Consider the following 11209-nt stretch of genomic DNA (forward strand, 5'->3'; position numbering starts at 1 on the left):
CTGCAGTCATTCCTAAACAACCCGTCAGGCTTTCTTGCTTTAGCTTCTGTCCACCTCCTTGCCTTGGGCCTGGCCATGCCTAATAGGATGGGTTATGTTCGCGGCATCCCCCCCAAAATGCTGCCACTGCCTCCCTCGGGGGCCCTCTGAGGGCATTCTTTATCTCCCTGTTTCACCGGCCACACACCCGCAGTGTCGAGAGACCCATCTGGACATCATACTTGTCTTGTTGTACTTGAACTCATCTTTACTCGTGCTTGGCCAGCATCCAGCCTTTAAGATCCAGATATGATCAAGAGGCTGAGTGCTTCTCTAGAAATGATCCTATCCAATCCAATTTGTCCTACTGGCTGTGGCTCTGGGCTTTTCCTGAACACTGGGAAAACATGGAGGCATCGATGAAGGGTGTTGAATTCCAAAGGGGATCTCTGATGGAGAGACCCATCTAGGGGAGGTGGAAATGGTGTGGGATGGGAAGATGGGGTTAGGGATGAGGGTGAAGGTGGGGTGAAGGAGAGAGCGAAGAGAGGAATGGGGTGGGGGGAGGTGAAGGTGAAATTGGGGTTGGGGATTGGACAGGAGGAGGGCTGGATCGGGGTTGGAGATGAGAATAGGGGTATAGAGTTGGATTGTGAAAGGAGATGGAGCTGGAGTAGAGGGATTACAGATGGGGTGGGGTAGAGGTTGGAGATGCACACAGAGATGGAAGAAGGGGCAAAGGATGGGAGGAAATACATTGGAAAGACCAAAATTTTATTCAGGGACCTTTGATGCTCCTGAGAGACTCATTCTCCCAGAGGTCATCTTGTCATTCCCCTGCTCCTGGGCATGTTGCCAGCCCAACCACACCCATCACAGATCAATGGTTGCCTCTCCACTCAGGAAACCACCTCCTGTGGTCACATGCATGCGTGCTAAGTTGCTTTAGTCGTGTTTGACTCTGTCCAACTCCATGGACTTCAGCCCACCAGGCTCATCTGTCCATGGGGTTCTCCAGGCAAGAACACTGGAGTGGGATGCCATTCCTTTCTCCAGGGGATCTTCCCAACCCAGGGATGGGACCTGAGTCTCTTATGTCTACCTGCATCAGCAGGCTGGTTCTTTACCAATAGCGTCACATAGTCCAGGTAAACTCAATTTAAAAGGCTGAAGCATCTCTCTAAAGTCTAATGTCCCTCTCTCCTGTTGCAGAAACCAATCTCAGTTTGCTAAAACCTCCCCTACCCCCACCCTGCAGCCTCAGCAGGGTCGGTGGGCTGTGACTGAGAAAGAAAGAGCGGAGGGCATATCCATGGGACCTCTCTCCCTGGCCTGATTCTGTTATCAGGGAGTAAGGGGAGGCAGGCAGAAGAGCCTCCCAACAGCCTTCTTCTCATTAGAGCATGGAGTCAGAGAGACTAACAGAAGGGCAGTGGGCACGGGGCCTCATTTCTGTCCCTTCCTGTACACTAGCTCTTCAGAGGTTTCTATGTGACTTAGTCTCTGGCTAGGTGCTTAAGCCCTGTGCAGGCAGTGGGGTTTCTGCTGATCCATGAAGACTCAAGCTGGAAGGAAGGAGGTTTAGACAGGAGGAAGGACTTCCTGGCAGAGAAGGATGGAGAGTCACGGGAGGTAGTACTTTCTTCGTGGGCAGACGGAACTATCCAAGAGGCAAAAGGAAGGCTTTTCTCGAGACCAAGGTGGGGACATAAGACAGCTTCCCAGAGGGCAAGTGTCACCAGAGGGCTTTAGCCTTTGTCTCCAGCTGCCCCAAGCCTTCTCCCGCCTCACAATGAATGAAGGCATAGCCGTTGGTTGGGGGCCATAGGAGGTCAGCATGTAGCTGAGACAAAGATAGGGAGGAGGCGGGGTGCTCCAACCCCCTAATCTTTCTCTTGCCTTCCTAGGAGCAGAATCGAGAGAGTTCTAGGGCTCCCTGAGCCGCTGAGAAATAGAGTCCTCTGAGAACTCCCTGGCATTCCCGGGAGAACAGGTTCCTGGCCCTGGGAGGTGAGTGAGGCGCCGGGCCTGGGGGGGGCAGCGTGCCTCGGCAGGCCCTGGAGCCCGAAGCTGAGCTCGGCAGAGGCAGCAGGGGCGGGGCCGGGCGGGGAGCTGGGAGGACATGTGCCTCTCCCCGTGGCACCTACCCTCCTGGGGACCTGAGCCTCCCCCAGGACCCAGCCCCACTTGGGCCCTGCCTGGTCCATCATGAGATGGGGGAGGGGCCGGGAAGGGAGGCACTGCCCCCATGGGTTGGAGATGCCTGCCCTCCTACTGCCTGCGTCCCTGGGGTCAGGGAATGCCCAAGGTTGTCAAAGGGCCTGAGCCGGGCCCGATGGGGACAGGATGGAGCGCAATGCCAGCCTCTCCATCTCACCCTCTGATCAGCCCAGAGAAGCTAGGTTTTATCAGGAGGGAAAAGAGAAGCCTAAGGGGGCAGACAGAGCTAGGTGCTGCAGCTGCAGAGACTTCAGACTCCAAGAAGGACTCCAGGACTCTGAGGGAATGACCAACTTTCCTCTCCTGGGATTCGGAGAGTGGGGAGAGGGCAGACCTGCCTGGCATGGGAAATGACCAGCCTAGAGGCTGGGGGGACAGATGAGATGAATTCTCAGAGGACATGCCCTCTCCACTCGGTCCTATTCCACTGACCGGCCGTGCCTGGCCACAACGCAAACGTGTCTTCCTACGCCTGTCCGTGCAGAGATGAGAGGCAAACATGCCCACTTATTTGAGTCTGTTCTTAATCTAACTTGGACACTGGCGGAAGGCCTGGGGACTCCACGGGGAATGCCAGAACCTTACCTGATCAGATAGGGGTGGGGAAAAGCCATGCAAGCCCCAGAGGGGTCTTCCTTCTACTCTGGCCAGTTTCCTAAGGGCCTTTGCTCCTCAGACCCTCAGTTCCAGGCATCAAGGGTCTGAGGGCTCCCAGCACATCCCAGGTCCTCTCCCTAGGCCTCTTGGTTTCAGGGGTCTTGAGGGAGAGAGACATCCCTAGGCCTCTGGGGGAGTCTGCCCTGAGCTGAACATCACCTTCTGACTGCAGCACCTGTTTGCCACCTGTCTGCTTCTCCACCAGCTGCATCCTCCCTGTGGCCCAGGCCTCCCCGCAGGCCCAGGCATCTAGACCCCAGCTGAGGCTGCTCAGAGATGTTGAACGATTCCTTGATCAACACACACCCTTAGCACCACCAGGGCGAGGGCGACCCCCTCCCCCCACTGCCCCCAGAGCTGGGTTCTGCCCTCTCCACTTGGACAAGCCACTAAATTGGGAATCTGCCTCTGTCCTTCAGCTCCAGTTTTCCAGTGTTAGCCCTTCTGAGTCCTTATTTTCTCCCAGAACATGGTGGCCAAGCACACCCTCTCCAACACACGGAGACACACACACATGCACACACAAAATCCACCAAATGCCAGAACGGAAAACCATACGACAGCAAGAAGGATTGAAGTCAGACAACCCTGGAACAGGAAGAAGAGGGAGGAGCAAGGAGAAGGGGGTCCTCTTCGGCCTCCAGGCACTCACCCCACTTCCTGATTCTCCCGTGAGCAGCAGCGAGAGGGAAGGGAGCACCCATGTGCTCCCACTCACCCCCAGGACCCGTTAAAAAGGCAACTCCCCCCGCTCATTCCCTGGCCCGGCCCTGCTGGCCTCCACGGCTGACTTGGGCCGGGTCTCCTCTTACCTGCTCAGTGAAGCAGGTTGGCGTGGGGGCCGGGGTCTGGGGGGCCAGGAGCTCGGTCTGTCTGTCAGTCCGTCAGCTCGGCCGTCCCGGGTCTGTGCTGACATCAGGTGAGGGGAGGTAGCTGCTGGGTGAGCCAATAATTATGATATCAGCTTCCCCTTGCCCCGAGGGGCTGCTGCCAAGACAGGGAGAAGAGCAAGGTGACTAAGAAGCTAGTTTGCTCCTTGGCTCTTGTTTGACAGGTACCGGCTCCTGAGCCCGCCCCAGCCGCGCCCTGGCCCCCCCAAGCCCCTCCCTCCTCCTGGACCAGCCTGGGCCCCCTGTCTCTGCCAGCGGGCACAGCCTGTGGCCTGTGAGGGAGGGGGCTGTCCCATGGCCCCTACCTGCACCCCACCACGAGGATATCAGCCCCCATGGGTGGGGCACAGGCCTGTTGGGACACGTACACATGTGTCAGGAGAGCTGGGCCACCGCGTGTATGCTCATGGAGCCAGCAAGGGGGGTCTGGGGAGCAGTTCTGAGTGGTGGCCTGGGGTTCTCAGGCCTGCCATGGGCAGGCTATAGTCATGACCCTCCGAGGGCCATGCATAAGCATAGGTTTGCTGGGGACTATCTGTCCATGAGGTCTGGCCCCTCTGCCTGTCTCTCTACAGTCCCTCTGACACCTTCAGAGTGTCTCCTTGTATGTGGTGGAGTGTGCACCCACGTGTACATGTGTCCTTGACTTCCTCTGTGTGTCTGTGGGCATGTGAGTGTCTCCGTGTGTTTGCACGTTTCTTTCCTGGGTTGGTGTGCATCTGTGTCTACGTCTTTCCCCACATTCGTGTGTGGATCTGTGTCCCTGTATCCAGGCCTGTGTCCTCTTGTGTGTCATCTGTGTGATTACACCCTCATGTCTATGCACATGTCTCTGGTCTAGGTCAGCAATCCTGCCCTATGTATGTATCTGTGCATCTGAGCAGGTGGAGATGGGCCCCTGTTCTGTGTCATGACCCATGGGATCCCATCATCCCATTCTTTATGGCCTGGATGATGGAAACAGAGATTTATGTGGTTGTGGCTCTGGTTCTGGCCCCTCAGAGTCCACCCTGGAGGTGGAGAGGCCTGGAAATTTGTCCCCCAATGCTCCTGCCTAGACTCAGGCCTGGGGCCTCTCCTTGGCTCCCTGCCCAGACCCTGTCCCCACCTCCTACTCACTGTTCCTTTTTCATCTTCTTTGCCCCACCCTTGTCTCCTGTCCCTGGCCATTCTTTCCCACCTTCCCCAACCCCCTTGTTCTGGCCTTTAAGCCCACTTGTATCTCTTCCTAGAACTCTAGGCTCCAGGTTTGTAGATGTAGAATGCCCAGCAAAGCCTGGGGTTTGGCTTCTGGCCTGAGAGTGTAGATAGGTCAGCTCTTCCCTCCATCTTCTATCTTATTCCACAGAAGAAAGTAATGCCAACCTTGGTTGAGGGGGGGTCCCTGTGGTCATCTGGTATCAGCGTGGAGTAGACTAAAACATTTGGAGACTTCTTGGTCTAGGAGGTCTAGACCTAGACAGGGAATGGCAGGGAATATCCATCTCAAAAAGATGGTGCTGAGGCCGACAACAATGAACTCATCTGTGAATGAGGTTAGCTGTGTCATCTTCCATACTTCCCACTCTGAGCCTCAGTTTCCTTATCTGTTAACAAAGGAATGATATGATTCACCCAAAGAGTTGTTGTGGAATAAAGAGATTATGTTTAAAGTTTCCAACACAATCCCTGGTATATATCAGATGCTCAATAGACATGTGCCCCCTTTCTATTTATCAAGCCCAGTGGTGCTGGTAGGAAATGAGGATGTGCTGGCTTGCCTACTTGGGTACAGAAATTGTGTTCTGAGGCTAGAACTAGAGCCCTGAATCAATTCACCTTTCTCTGGGACTCCAGTTAGCAATAAAAGCTCTGCTCCCTTAATGTGATAACCAGTGAAGTTTCACAGTGAAAGGGCAGCTGTCAGGACCTTCTCATGTGTTTGTTTATTGCTCCTATCTGATGTATGTATACAGGGCTAATTGTTTTCTAGACTCACAGGTATTTCCTTATGGATATGCTGGGCTCAGAGAGCTCAGAGTAAAAGTTGTAAATTGGAGGCTGCTATCATTGCTGTCAAATCAACATTATTCTGAAGGCCCTAACCAGTGCAATAAGATAAAAAAAAGAAATAAGGGGGACCTCCCTAGTGGTCTAGTGGTTAAGATTCTACACTTACAGTGGAAGGGGTGCAGTTTGATCTCTGGTTGGGGAACTAGAGTCCCACATGCCACATGGTGCAGCTGGAAAAAAAGGGGTGGAGGAGACATAAATATGAGAAGGAAAGAGACAAAATCTTCAAGAATTACAAATGGTGTGATTGTTTACCAAGAGAATTACCTAAAAAACTATTAGAACTAGTGATAGAATTTAGCAAGGCAGCAGAATAAATGTTAAGCATATATATAGAAAAATCAAAACCATTTCTATACAACTAAAACAACCATACTATCCTTGTAAAGTATAAGAAGACAAAAGATCCAATTCACAGTAGCAACAACATTACCAAATACCCAGGAATACACTTAAAAAAATTTTTTATAAAATCTCCATGAAGAAACAATAGAACTTTACTGATAGACATAAACTCTGAATAAATATAAAGCCATATCATGTTCCTGAATTGCAAAGTTCAATATAATATTGTAAAGATGTCCATTCTGTCCTAAATTATGTATAAACTAAATGTTATTTAAATCAAAAGTCTAATTCCCCACTCCCTTGAACTTGACAAGCTGTTTTTTTGTTCGTTTTGTGGGTCTGTGGGATCTTAGGTCCCCAGCCAGAGATCGAACCTGGGCCCTGGAAGTGATAGTGCTGGATCCTAACCATTGGACTGCCAGGGAATTCCCAACAAGTTGATTTAAAAGTTTGGGGAAGAATAAACACATGGTAATAGCTTAGAAGTTTTTGAAAAAGAAGACTAATAGAGGGAATTTGTCTTGCTAGATTTCAAGATGTTCAATAATGCTTCTGCAATTAAAACAGTGTGATCTTGATACAAATTAACAAAGAAATTAATGGAAGATAACAGAGTCCAGAATAAACTTAGGTATTTGTGAGAGTTTGGCATATGATAATAGATTTTAAAGCAGTAGTTAAGTATGAAAATCCAATAAGTGAGCTTGGGATACTTGGGAATTCGGGAGTTTTTCATTTGAAAGAAATAAAGTTAAATCTTACTTCATGCTATACATAAAAAAATCCAAATGAATTAATGATTGTGCTTAGTTGCTTAGTCATGTCCGACTCTTTGTGACACCATTGACCATAGCCTGCCAGGTTCTCTGTCCATGGAGATTCTCCAGGCAAGAAAACTAGAGTGGGTTGCCATTCTCTTCTCCAGGGGATCTTCCCAACCCAGGGATCGAACCTGAGTTTCCCGCATCATGGGATTCTTTACCATCTGAGCCACAGGGAAGTCCCTGATGAATTAATGATCTTATGTAAAATGAAAAGCATACAGATCAATAGAAAAATCTAGGAAATATTTTTATAATTATGGAACGGAGAATGCATTTTTAAAGCATGACATCAAATCCAGAAAACATAAAGCAACGTGTTAGTTGATTACATAAAAAACTAAATATTTTATTGAGCAAAATATTCCATAAGCAAAGTTGAAAGACAAAAAACAGCCTAGAAGAAAGTGGCATAATATATATAAAAAATGGTTAATATCCATAATACATAAATAAATAAGAAAGACAGTCTCACAGGAAAGTGGACAAAGGACATGAATAATCAATTCACAGATAAAATACAAATGGCTAACAAACACATGAAAAGTTTTCAACATCATTAATAATCAGGGAAAGGCAAGTGAATTTAGGGGCCAAGAGTCCCAAGGAGCCTCTGGTGGGATGGCAGGAGAGACTGGTTTTCACCTTCCCACAGTGAGACTGTGATGGGTGAGATGAACTTCCTTCCTTTCTGAGACAGCATCCACCTGTGCCCCAGGAATGGGCGGGGGCCCTGGCTCCCTCTTTCCTTTGGGAAGCACTACTTCCTCATCCCATGCAACCTGGGAGTTGAACCAGGAGCCTCTGAAATTCCAGAAAACTTGGACTGGAAAGGAATTTGCGAGGTCATTCTCCTCCTTCTCGGCCTCCGGACAGACTCATCCTTTCCTTTTCTCATCACAGGAGCCCCTCAGAGTTCTCCCCTAGACCCAGAATTCTGTCCTGGTGCCTATCCTCAAATCTAGCTACTGCAGGGTCAGCTCTGTTCCCCTTGGAAGCTGCTTCCATGGGGAGGTTTGGTCCCACATACTCCAACATCCTCATTTCAGGCCCTGCAGATATAGTTGAGCTGGGCTCTGGCCTCGATGGGCTGTGGTAGCTGAGTGTTTAAACGGACAGGGGCCAGAGGAACTGTGTGTCTCAGAAGACTAGAGGCTAGAACTGGTTCACTGTCTACTGTAGAGCTCTGCCTAGGGCTGGGCTGCTCTGACACTGACTGTCTCAGGGAGGGAAATCTCTCTGGCCACTGTCTGCCATGTGGCAGTCTGGTGTTGCAGGGGAGAAGTAGGAGCTATATTTCCACTCTTGGGAGTCCCAGTGTGATGGAAGAAGGGCCCCCTTCCTTGCACCCCATCTCAGGACTGGCCATATTCTGTCTACTTGGGTTTTTAATTTTGAAGAGAATGTGAGCTTTTTAAAAAAAGTTTTTTTTAAATTATTCATTTATTTATTTTTGGTCACACCTTGAGGCATGTGGGATCTCAGTTCTCTGACCAGGGATCGAACCCAGGCCCTTGGCAGTGGAAGCACAGAGTCCTAACCCCTGGACTGCCAAGGAATTCCCTCTCTGCTTGCGTCCATGTGAGTTAAACTTGTCTTCCCAAAGTGAGTTCCCAAGACTGAACCTGCCACTTCCCAGGTGTTCCAAGTCTCACTCCACAGGCATAGAAGAACCTGGGAACACTTGCGAGGAAGAGGGTCCAAGCCCGGCTGTCGTGAGACCCTGAGGTCCAAGGACTCCGTGTCCAGGAAGGGCTGGAGAGCTCTGGAGTTAGGACGGGCTTCCTGGGAGAGAGCGGGCAGCTTCTAGCCCATGGAGGATCAGAGGAGCGCTGGCCAGGGCCGTGGAGAGAGTGTGACAGGGCCGCTGGGTTGGGAGGTCTGAGCCGGTTCTGGTTGGCTGACCCTCTGGGAAATCCAGGGAGTTTCCAGGCTGAGAGCTTGGTGGGGGGGACCAGTGGTGAGGGATATAGAGAGTCCTATTGGGTGGGGAGGGCAGGCTTCTCCTGTCGTCTCGCCTTAATCCCTCCTGCTGTAGGAGGCATGGTCATAGAGGTGGGGAGGGGCGATGCTGGTGTGTGTGTCCATTGGTATCTGTGTCTGTATAAGTACACGTGTGCCTGTGTGTGACTGTAAGCGTGCAAGTCTATACGCTTCTGTTCCCGTGCTCACACGTGCCTCTGTGGGTGTGCATTAAGTCTGTGGAGCGACAACGTGAGGCTGGGCCTGTCTGTGCCTGAATCTGTGTCTCTGTGTGCATGAGCGCCTCTGTGCTTCTGAGAACACTCAGGTCGAACACTGTGCATTTGGGCATCTGTGTTTCCATGGGTGTCTGAGGGAGCGCGTGTACAAATGTCTGTGACCGTGTATGCACATGTGTGTGTCTGTGAATGATTCTGGGTGTCTGAAGAGCTGTGAGTGCCCGTGAATGTGTGACTATGTATGCAGGAGTCTGTTCACGTGTCTCTGTGTTGTTCTCTGTGTGACCCGGGAATTCTGTGGGTCTCCCCACCATTAAGAGCAGCTCTTTTGGGGACTTCCCTGGTCCAGTGGCTAAGACTCCGAGCTCCCAATGCAGGGGGCCTGGGTTTGATCCCTGATCAGGGAACCAGAACCCTTGTGGCGAAACTGAGTTCACATGCTGCAACTAAGACATAGCGCAGCCAAATAAATCAATAAAGCAATATTTAAATAAAAGAGCAGTTCTTTTAAAATAAAACTTCTATTCATTTTTTAAAATTATATTTATTTATTTTTATTTTTGGCTGTGCTGGGTCTTTGTTGCTACACAGGCTTTTCTCTAGTTGCAGTGAGTGGAGGCTACTCTTTAGTTGTGATACGCAGGCTTCTCATTGCGGTGGCTTCTCTTATTGGCAAGCACGGGCTCTAGGGCTTCAATAGTTGGCAGCATGTGGGCTCAGTAGTTGTGTCTCCTGGGCTCTGGAGCACAGGCTCAATGTTGTGGCGCTCAGACTTAGTTGCTCTGGGGCATATGAGATCCTCCTGGGATCAAGGATCATACCTGCATCTCCTGCACTGGCAGGTGGATTATTTACCACTGAGCCACCAAGGAAGCTCAAGAGTGGCTCTCTTGAATCTCTGTCATAACCCTCTCCATCAGGCCGTTCCATCTGCCCCCAAGTCTGTCCCCCCCTCCCCCCCTGCTCCTTTCCCTGAGTTTGAAGCTCACCCTTTTCAGGCCCCTAGTAAAACCTCTTGGCTCTGCTCATCATGATTAATGGAGTCCAAACTGGGTGGAGGCTGTAGGGGGCACCCTCTCCAGGCTGGCACCCACCAGAACCTCACCCATTTCAGTTCTACCCCACCCCTAAGCCTTCACCCCTGGCTGTACCATCCACTCTCCTGTGCAGCTCACCCCTCCCATTTCAGAAAGCACCCTCCCCTCTGAGACGTTGGGGAGACAGGGAAGTCACAGCTTGAGCCCCTCAAGGGGCCTAGGCTGTGGTTGAGAACTCTAACCCTTGGCCTAAAGACCAAAGCAAGGTGAAACCAGTGGGGGGATTAATATCCCTTTCTCCCACCTTCTCCAGCCTCCTAACAAGCACCCATTTTCTACCCTGCCAGGTTCTTCCTTAAAACACTTGGCTTGAGATTTCCCTGGTGGTCCAGTGTTTAAGAATCTGGCTTCCAACTCAGGGGATGTGAGTTTGATCCCTGGTCAGGGAACTAAGATCTGACATGCTGTGGGGCAACTAAGCCCAGACGCTGCAGGGAAAGATCTAGCATGCCACAAGGAAGATCTTGCGTGCCATAACTGAGACCTGACGTAGCCAAATAAACAAATAAATATTAAAAAAAACAAAAAACAAAAAAACACTTGGCTTGGTAGCTCTTTGCTGGGCCTTCTGGCTGCTACAGTTGCCTCTGGGGCTGGGGTTGACTAGCAAGAAGAGGGGGGAGGTTACCAGGGACATTCCCAGGGCCCTAGGGGACAGGAGCAGGGGGAAACTGGGTCTATCTGATGAGCCTAAGAGGTGACATTGGCTCAAGGTCACACAGCACTCCACAGTCAGCAGCCTGGAAAGGGGATTTGAGGTCAGACTTCTCTCCAGGAGCAAGAACCGCCCCCCCTCATTCTTTTAATATGTTTATCATTCATACAACAGTCACCGTACTGTTGCTAGGAGCTGGGGACACGGCTGCGTCAGGCAGACTGTCCTCAAGTTGTTCGGGCCTCATTGATCTCCTCTAGCAATGGGGAACTCACTACCATAGATGTTC

Source organism: Giraffa tippelskirchi, chromosome 3 (assembly GCF_054371585.1).
Source record: "Giraffa tippelskirchi isolate mGirTip1 chromosome 3, T2T-mGirTip1v1.2.pri, whole genome shotgun sequence".
In the NCBI taxonomy this organism is placed as follows: Eukaryota; Metazoa; Chordata; class Mammalia; order Artiodactyla; family Giraffidae; genus Giraffa; species Giraffa tippelskirchi.